The sequence below is a fragment of the Gracilinanus agilis genome, chromosome 2 (assembly GCF_016433145.1).
Source record: "Gracilinanus agilis isolate LMUSP501 chromosome 2, AgileGrace, whole genome shotgun sequence".
Lineage (NCBI taxonomy): Eukaryota > Metazoa > Chordata > Mammalia > Didelphimorphia > Didelphidae > Gracilinanus > Gracilinanus agilis.
This window is the reverse complement of record NC_058131.1, coordinates 169868357-169878907: the sequence shown is the minus strand read 5'-3', so window position 1 is coordinate 169878907 and position 10551 is coordinate 169868357.

Genomic DNA, 10551 nt, shown 5'->3' with positions numbered 1-10551 from the left:
TGCTCAGGGTCATTTCTCTTAGGGGATCAGCAGCTAACCATATACACAAATAGAGAGCCAAGGAAATACCCCCAAACTCCCTGACTATTATACCTGCACCACTCCTTTAAGCCCTACCCTGCTCCTATACTTTATCCAAACATTCTCACTAGTTTCCACCAAGTATCAGCTGCTTTGAAAGTACACAAGCATTTTTTTCTAGATCTTTTCCTGCTTAGATGCCCTCCTGGTATGAATAGATGTTTCAGTTAGTCAATCAGTCATGTTCAACCATACCTGTATTCCTGCCACTCCTCAGCCCCCATCTCCTATATCAACAGCATGGGTCTGAAACTATTCCTCTGAATGGATCATTGCCTGGGCAAAGGTCAATCCCAACCAATCCACTTCTGTTTATAAGTGCAAAAACCCTTACTTCCTTAAGGTTAATGGAAAGACTGGCGCTGCATCACAGGAGAGCTCCCAGTGGAAAATCAGTATGTTCTATCTATGGGATGTCAAGAGAGCTCCTAAAAGAGGGCCTTTAGCATGCTGAATGGATATCCCTTTGGAGGATTTATAGGAGGACATGGACAAAGTTTGCACAGGATGAGAAGGTATAGAAGGGATACTATTTGAACCATTGGAGGGATTACAGATTCACTGATGTAGTGAATTAGCATGTCTTCTGCTGTAGGGCTGGGAGAGAGAGAAGCTGCTTGGAATTCACAACAAATAACAACAACAAATATATATTTTTTAAACCCTTACCTTCCGTCTTGGAGTCAATACTGTGTATTGGCTCCAAGGCAGAAGAATGGTAAGGGTAGGCAATGAGGGTCAAGTGACTTGCCCAGGGTCACACAGCTGGGAAGTGTCTGAGGCCAGATTTGAACCCAGGACCTCCCGTCTCTAGGCCTGGCTTTCAATCCACTGAGCTACCCAGCTGCCCCCTCAACAAATATTCTTTTAAAAAGATAAAGAAAACTTTTAAAAAAGAATAAGCATTGGTCTCAGACACTTCCTAGTTGTGTGACCCTGGGCAAGTCACTTGACCCCCATTGCCTAGCCCTTACCACTTGGAACCAAGGAACAGTATTGATTCTAAGACAGAAGGTAAGGGTTTAAAAAAAAAGAAAAGAATAAACATGCAAACATAGATATGGCACAGATTCTAAACTCATCCCATGCCAAGTGGAGTGGGAAACAAGAAGAATCCATTTTGTCTGAATTACCTACTGCACAAATGAGAGAAATATAAACCTGGATAAGTAGCCTGGGGATAAATTATGGATGGCCTTGAATGTCAGGAGCAGGTATTTATACTTTATTCACTAAGCAATAGGGGGTTATTGAAGATTTTTTTTAAAGTAGAGGAATGATATGATTATAATAATAAATGTTTTTGCATGGACCTGTGACTTTAGTAATTTAGCAAGCTTCTTATAAGGAACTCCCTTTATCAATGCAGATCAGCACCTTTGAAAAAGTCTTGTTCAGGGTTACTCAACCAGCTTGTCTTCCCTATGCATCCTATGATAAGGGAAAACTTTGTATGTACTCCTAATCCCTGCTTAGCAGCCAGTCAAAAGTCCTGTTTATTTGATTATTGTCCTTCATACTTGAAGAGGACCAATAATAATCATTGGTGATGTATTTTGACATCTGCATAAATTGGATTTAAGTGAGGCAGAGTTGCACAATGTCATCAGTCTCACTGTCTCTTCCAGAGCCACCCAAGTCCAGTGGCCAGACAAACTAGCAATAGATTGGGATTGTAAAGATAGGATTAACTCTCCCCTTGTCTATTTTTAGCTAATCAAATCAAGAAATTAAAGTACCCCTACTTACCATTAAGTCACTTACTAGAGTAAGCTCACACCTCCAAAGGCCACTGCCTACCCCACCCAGGACAGTGCTAGGCAAATTGAAAGACTGCAATTGGTTTCTGGGAAGAAGGAGGAGTGACTGGAAGTGATGAGGAAAAAGGAGCATGAAAGAAGAGACCAGCATGGCCTAGGTATCATCATTCCTTTCCTGGAGTTTGGAGTGAGTGGCTGAGATTCATGCCTTGGCTTTGGAGGAGGCTGCATTGGTGGGACTCTGGTTGAAGATATAACAGGGACTTCTGGCTAAGGATTACCGGGAAATCCATGTGAAGATAGGGACTTGGGGAAGCCCCTGCTGGGGCAGAGCCAGACTTCACCAGAGAAGGGCTGGTAGGCTTGGTTGGAATCTGTCTCTATCTACATTTTACACTTTCACTCTTTCTACCTCTTTGTAAATAAAAACTGCTAAAAGTTATTTTGACTTAAGCTATAATATTTTAAAATTGACAACTACAATATTACTTTATAATTCTCTTATAGAGTCAAAAAACTTAAATTTAAATCTTACAGGATGTAGTAGATGATCTTAGTGTCTTCTCTGTTTGACCAAACTAAGCTCTCACCAGTACCCATTTCCACACACTGGATAGCCACTGGAACAAATTGTTCCTATTTATTTACTACATAGTTATCTAACGAAACATTCCATGCTTCCATTGTGCATTATCATGAATTTCTAGAGAGATTCACCAAATCTCCCAGTATGGTTTAGCAGCAGGCAGAACCTACTAGGCATTCTTCAAAATTCAAGCACATTGCTCCCATTAGCCATCCCTCTTCTTCCAGCACTTGAACCTCTAGCCAGAAATTCTCATTCTATCTTTGGAACTCTCGGACCTATTCACAGTCAGCTTCTATACTCCTCATATTCTAGCTCCTTCTCTAACTCTTTGTGTCTGTTATCTTCTTTCTCCTCATATGGAACCTGAAGGTTGGGATTATGCCTTAGTAAAGGCTCTAGCACAGTGTTTTGCACAGGGGAGGTACCTACTGGTTAATATGAATGAAAGAAAAAGAGGGGAGTCATTCCATGTTCCATGTGCTAAGGCTCCTTCCAGCTGTAACATCCTGTGGTTTTCTGACTCTTGGAGCTCAATGACCTTGACTTCAACAATAATGCTGTGTTTACTTTCTGGAATTATTGAGCTGTGGAGCAGGCACAAGCTGCACAGCAAGCTTTGGCTTGGGGAAACATTCCCACCCTCACCTGGAGTGAAATGAGCATCTGTGCTCTCATTCATCATAAATTATTTAGCCTGCTGTTTACTTTCACATTATTTTCCTTCCCTTTTCATATACTCTTGCTGCCCAGGTTGGGTCTCTGCCACTGGATGATGCTTATTGTCCCATTTATGTTATTTGAAGATACCACCCTGGATTCTCCTATCTGTATAATGCTACCAGGAAGATCTGATGCTAGCTTAAGTGGTCCTCCAAGCATGTCAGGCAAGGAGCTTTCATGCTAATACTTTAAGATTTCATTTTCCCTTGTTTTTCTCAATATGGCAATTCAGCAAATGGTGCAGAATGCCAGATCTCCATGCCTCCTCATGGTATTCATTTTTTTAGTCATAAGTCTCCCATAAGTCCTTCTTGATTCTAGTACCTTCCTTCTGTTAATTCTTTCCTATTTATTCTGTATATAGCTTGCTTTGCATACACGTATATTTTTTCATGAAAGAATCCATAGATCAACTCCTGCAACACATCCTCAAATGACAACTCCCAGGAATGTTATAGCCAAGTTCAAGACTTTCCAGGTCTAGAAGAAAATACCGCAAGCAGCCAGAAAGAAACAATTCAAATATCATGGAGCCTCAGCCAGGATTACACAGGATCTGGGAGCTTCCACATCACCTACCCATCAAAACTGACTATTCTTTCAGGGGAAAGTATGATAAATTTAATAAAATATAGATTTCCAAGCATTCCTGAAGAAAAAACCAGACTTAAACAGAAAATTTGGTGTTTAAGTCTGGATTCTTTCAATTTCTATTTTACCCTCTTTTTCAAGAATATCAGGGCAGTTTTGTAATATGATGTGTAGACTTTTTTTTTTTTTTGTCATGACTTTCAGTTAGTTCAATGTTCTTAAATTGTCTCTCCTAGACCTATTTTCCAGGTCATTTGTTTTTCCAGTGGGATATTTCATATTTTCTTCTTTTTTCATTCTTTTGATTTTATTTTATTGCTTCTTGATATCTTATGAGGTCATTAGCTTCTATTTGCCCAATTCTAATTTTTAAAGACTGATTTTCTTCAATGACCTTTTGATTCTCCTTTTTCATTTGGTCCATTCTACTTTTCATGACATTCTTTTCTTTTTTTTTTTTAACCCTTAACTTCTGTGTATTGGCTCGTAGGTGGAAGAGTGGTAAGGGTGGGCAATGGGGGTCAAGTGACTTGCCCAGGGTCACACAGCTGTGAAGTGTCTGAGGCTGGATTTGAACCTAGGACCTCTCATCTCTAGGCCTGACTCTCAATCCAGTGAGCTACCCAGCTGCCCCGACACTCTTTTCTTCATTGGATATTTTTGTCTCTTTTTCTAGTAGGTCAATTCTTTTTTTAAAAGAAAAAAACTTTTTTTCATTGGATTTTTGTGCCTCTATTTCTGGTTGACCAATTTTTCTTTTTTAAGCTATTATTTTCTTTTTGCATTACTTTTATTTCTTTTTCCCATTTTTCTTTGACCTGTATTATTTGATTTTTTAATTCCTTTTTGAGTTCTTCCAGAGCTTGAGACTAATTCCCATTTTTTTGGAAGTTTTGCATATAGTTGCTTGGATCTCACCATTCCTTGTTGGTTCTGTTCTTTGCTCTTTGTCTCCTTAGACATTTTTGAGCATTAAGTGTTTTTTTTTGCTGTTTGCTCATCTTTCCAGCCTTTTTTGCCTATGGACTGGGAATTCTGAAAGTTGATGATTCTGCCTTCTCTTCCAGGGTTTGGCACTGTGAACCATTTTGCCTGGGGCTAGATCTTACCACAGCAGTGCAGGCTTGAAAGAGCCCAGCACTATGGACTTCCAGGCCTCACTGCAGGACGGTGCCAGGGTCTAGGATTCTAAGAGGTGGGTCTGAGTTGCTCTTTTGTTGGTGTAGCCAACACCAGGGGATTACGAAGTTAGCCAATACCCAGTTGTGGTATTTGGTGCAGTAAGTGGGGGATGGTTGGCTATAGAGGAACCTAAGACAAATTAGACTCACTGAGGAAAAACAGCCATAAAAGACATGCTTGTGAATTTGCCTAGGATTTCATGGCAAGGCTGGATCTCAATATAACAGCTCAAAATTATTGTCTAGCTAAAACTCAGATAAATACATCTAAAAGCTTCCTTCATAACAATCCTTGAGTTGTTCATTATTTTGGTGACCAAAGAAGCCTTTGTAATGTCATGACTAAATGACCCAGACTCTTTCCCCTGTTTCCTGTAAACCCCCAAGTTACTGTCAATATTCCTCAATTGCTTGGGTTTCTAGAAGTGCCCTAGAAATGTTTTGAGTAAAGTCTTTTCATAAACAATATTCTGTGAGAAAGTTACACCTCTTAAAAATGATGTAATAGTAAGTACTCTACTCTCTATAAAAATCTCTCTTTGTCATAATTTAAACAGAGATCATGCATCCCCTGTCTGGCCCTTGCTTTTTCAGAACCCTGGCACTCAACATAGTCCCTGTAACAGTTGACCAGCACTCCTCTGTGTGCAGTTTTGCTTCCTTATCCCCCTTATCCTATTAAGATCACCTCTCTCTGCCTACTTTTCAAGTTATGTTCAGCAGGCGAACCCCCTCACTCTGTTTTGCTGTTGGTTTTTGACTCCTGTTTCAAAGATTGGTTTGGAAGGATTGTCAGAGTGATTTCATCTTTTGCTGCTACTAGGTCACTATATTGGTTCTGCCCTACCTTGTAACTGATGAGTTCAAGAAGATCTGTCTTCACAAAAGCTCTGAGATACAGATTTAGGTTTTTACCAGGAGCAAACACTGGGCTATTTTTTTCTTTTTTTCCTTGAGAACGTTGCTTCTTGGGGCAGCTAGGTGGCTCAGTGGATAGATAGCCAGGACTGGAGATTAGAAGTCCTAGGTTTAAATCTGGCCTCAGACACTTTCCAGTTATGTGACCCTGGGCAAGTCACTTAATTCCAGTTGCCCAGCCCTTACCACTCTTCTACCTTGGAACTGATATTTAGTATTGATTCCAAGAGAGAACATAAGGCTTAAAAAAAAATAAAACAATACTTCTCCAATATGTTGCCAACTTTGAAAAGGTTCTTGGCTCTATAGGAGAAAAGGCTCTTGGCTCTCCCTGTAAATTAAGGAAAGCATGCTAGATTTATTATATAGCCTCTAATAATAATAATAATCAGCAGTGTGCTAGTAAATGTTTAATAACTGGTTCTCCACCCAAAAAAGTATACATAATATATTTTAAAATTTAATCTGCATCATTAATATTTTCTCCATCACTTTCTTAAGTCTAAGCAAGCAAGAAAACAATAAATCAACACCTAATTTATAGCATTTGCCAATTTCTGAGATGTATATGTTTACTTAAAAAAATTAACTATCAGTTCTTGCAAGCCCATACAAAATGTCTCCAGCACAGTCCTGCTTTTTAAAAAATTATTATCATTAATTGACATTATGGAGCACATTAATGTTTACAAAGTGCTTTACATCTAGTAACTTGCTTGATCTTCACAACATGATGAGGTGAATCATACAAGTGTTCCCACTTTATAGATAAGAAAAAAGAGGCTAAAAGAGTTTCACAGTATTGCTTTTGATGGGTTCAAATTCAGATCTCTGCTGACTTCAAATTCCAAGTTCTAAGTTTATGGAGAAAAAAATTTATAGATTCAATCAGAAATTGAAGCTTCTGGTACCATCTCTTTCCCTATAGGTAAAAGGACTTTAATAAGTCCTTTAATTTCTTTCTTTCTTTTTTTCCCCCCTAAACCCTTACTTCCAACTTGGAATAAATACTAGGTATTGGTTCCAAGGCAGAAGAGTGGACAGGGCTAGACAATGGGGTTAAGTGACAGAATCATACAGCTAGGAAGAGTCTGAGGGCAGATTTGAACCTAAGACTTCCTATGTCTATTCCTGGCTGTCACTCTACTAAGCCACCTAGCTGTCTTTTAATTTCTGTGGGCTTCAGTTTCTTTACTTGTAAAATAAGGGGATTGACTAGATGATCTTTCACTTTCTTTCCTGCTGTAACAAAATATGAATCTATGATTTTCTAGCTTTGGCTCTCTTTATGAGATAATAACAGCTTTGAAACTATTCTATCACTCACATGATCTGAACATCTTTCCTGGCTGCAAATGCTAAAATTCCCATGAGCCTATAGCAATAAGATGGCTCTTTGGTGAACCTGGCCAAGGCAAATCTTTTCTTAATCTCTTAAACTGTTTTCTGGTGTTTAAAACCACAAATTGAAAGATACTTTAGAAACATTCTTCAAGGGTGGCAGAAAACACCCACTAATTGAGGCTGAGTGCTCCTGGTGGAAGTACCCTTTTATACCAGTTCTTGAAGATCTGTTCTTGGTCTCCAAGTTCAGATCTGGGTATTTGGTAAGATGTGGCTGTTTTGGAGGGGTGGGCAATAAAGTTTTTAGAACGGTCTGTAACCCGTTTCTTATGACCTGCAAAGGTAGGCAGAGTGAAGAGGGTCCTGGACTTAGATTCAAGAAGTTCTGGGTCCATATATCAACTCTGACCATATTCAGAAATGAACTCAGAGAGGAAATGCTTTGTAGTAGCTGCTTTAAGATTGAGCCCACTCTTACTTGGAGACAGGAGGACTTGGGTTCAATCCTCATGACACTTCCTAGCTGTGAGACTGTGGGTGAGTCACTTAATTCCAATAGCCTAGACCTTGCTGTTCCTCTGTCTTAGAATTGATACTAAGACAGGTTAAAGGTTTTTGTTTTTTTTTAAACAGTTGGTCAATGTCAGAGCTGACATTCAAACCCATAACTTCTGATCCAAGTCCAACATTCTTTCTACCATCCAATGCTACCTCTCAACTACTGCAACACTTTTTTTTTTCATCCTTATTTTCTGTCCTAGTAACAACTTTAAGACAGAATGGCAAGGGCCAGGCAAACAGAGGTTAAGTGATTTGCCCAGGATCACACAGCGAGGAAGTATCTTGAACCCAGGTTCTTCTTGATTCCAGGACTGTCTCTGCCACCTAGCTACCTCCTACTGCAAAACTTTTTGTATCTGTCCCTTCTTTTCTACTTCTATCGTTGCTACCTTAGTTCATATTCCTCATTTGAACTATTCGGATAGCTTCCTAACTGGTCTTCCTGCCTCTCTTTTAACTTCTCCAGTTTATTCTTTGAATTCTGCCAGGATCATCTTTCTAATTCTGCTATGATTGTGTCATTTTTCTATTCAAATATGGCTCATCACTGCCTGTTGAATAAATTATACCCTCCTTAGTGTAGCATTCAAGGGAATCTGCAATCTGGTTCTTACCTACCTTTCTGGCCTCCTCAATGTCACCTATTCTCATCCTGTCTGCTCATGTCTCTGTGACTTCACTCTTACGGGTCCCCATAACTGGAATTTTGCCATGTCTTCCTCATTGAAGCAGAGTTATATAGTGGAAAAAGCATTGAATTTGGAGTCAAAGGTCCTGGATTAAAATCCTGCCACTGACACTATCTTCGTGAACTTTGGCAAGTCACTAACCTCTCAAGGCCTCAGTTTCCTTATCTATAAAATAAGACATTTGGACCAGATGATGACCTTTCCAGCTATTAAGCTATGAGCCTACATGATTCCACAACTAAACCTTATCTTCTCCAGATTGAACATACCTACTTCCTTCAACTAAACCTCATTAGTTTTCTCTCTATCCTGGTTGCCCTCTTCTGGATACACTCTGGTTTATCAATGTCTTTACTAAAATGTGGCACTCTGAAACAAGTACAGGGCTAGCTAGACATGTGTCCTGAATAAGACAAAGGGTAGTGGGACTACCGTGTCCTTCATTTAGCATGACTCTTATACAAGAGATATTCATTAAGACTATTCCACATTACATGGCTTAGGGGCCCTCCCTTTGTGCCAGAGAAGTTTGAATGTTTTCTTTTTCTTTTATAGGGTGTTTATAGTACCTTATTGTAAAATTTTGGCTAATATTTGTCAATATGATAATATTATAAAATTTTGTGCATTTCTGAGTTTCTAAATATCGCCTATGTTGTCTGTTGGCCTTTGTGTATTGTCTGGCTTCTGCAAAACTCCCCCAAAATTCCCATTTAATTTTTCATGCCAACTGACAATATATCAAAACCATGATGAGGAAAGTGGTAATGTGGAAGGGATAACTGTACTCTCTATGTAAAATCCCCTCTTCTTTCTTTCTTTCTTTCTTTCTTTCTTTCTTTCTTTCTTTCTTTCTTTCTTTCTTTCTTTCTTTCTTTCTTCCTTCCTTCCTTCCTTCCTTCCTTCCTTCCTTCCTTCCTTCCTTCCTTCCTTCCTTCCTTCCTTTCTTTCTTTCTTTCTTTCTTTCTTTCTTTCTTTCTTTCTTTCTTTCTTTCTTTCTTTCTTTCTTTCTTTCTTTCTTTCCTTCCCCTTTTCAGTCAGACCCTTACCTTTCCTCTTAGAATCATTAATGTATATTGGTTTCCAGGCAAAAGAACAGTAAGGGCTAGACAATGGGGTTAAGTGACTTGCCCAGGATTACATAACTAGTAAATATCCTGCTTCCAAGTGCTAGGCCTTGATATTTAAAGACAACTATCACATCTTTCCTTGGCAGATACTTCTCTAGTTTAAATGTCCCTATAATATTCATCCAATCTGCAGATAACATCATTTCCAGGCATCTCACTGCCCTGGACCTGGTCTCCTCTAGTTGTACTCCAAGTTGTCAGTCCCTTTTCTATAATGTGGCCAGTACTGATCACAAACTCCAAATATATTGAAAAAACATTTACAAAAGATCTTTAATTTTCGAAAAAGGATACAAAATTGTCTCTCACCTTAAGGAGCTTATAGTCTACTCAGAGAGATAAGCTATATACAACAGTATTATAATACAAAACAGTATATAAAAAAGTAAATAGGGGAGGGGGTATATTAGATTAGGGATGGAGTAGGGGCAGGGAAAGCTTCATGGATATAGTTCTGGAATTGTCCCTTGAAGAAGAACTAAATTTTTAACAAGTAGAAATGGGGATGATGGTGGATGGAGATATTGTTCTACTTACATGGGCTGGCACGAACAAATCCCATAGAGGCAGAAAAGGTTGGGACAAGTTCAGGGAACAGTGAGTAGTTCTGTCTGGCAGGAACAGTATATGAGGGGGAGTAGTGTGAGATAGTGTTAGAGAGTGATACTGGAATCAGATTGGATGGTGGGTGACTGCCAATGCTGGGTTAAGGAGTTTGGCCTTTCATTGCATTATAGAATCCCAGAACTAGAAGGAACCTTGGAAAATCAAGTCTTGTGCCCCATAATCATTTGGGGTCCTGGTAATATAAAACTCCCACACAAAGCCCTGGTATTTGGAGGGGGGAAGAGAGGAAGGAAGGAAGGTTAGGAGGAGAGGAAGCATTTATTAAGCACTTACTCTGTACCAGACTCCGTCCTAAGTATTTTATAAATATTATCTAATTTGATCCCATTAAAAGACTAAATTCTCATTCCAGAAGTCCTC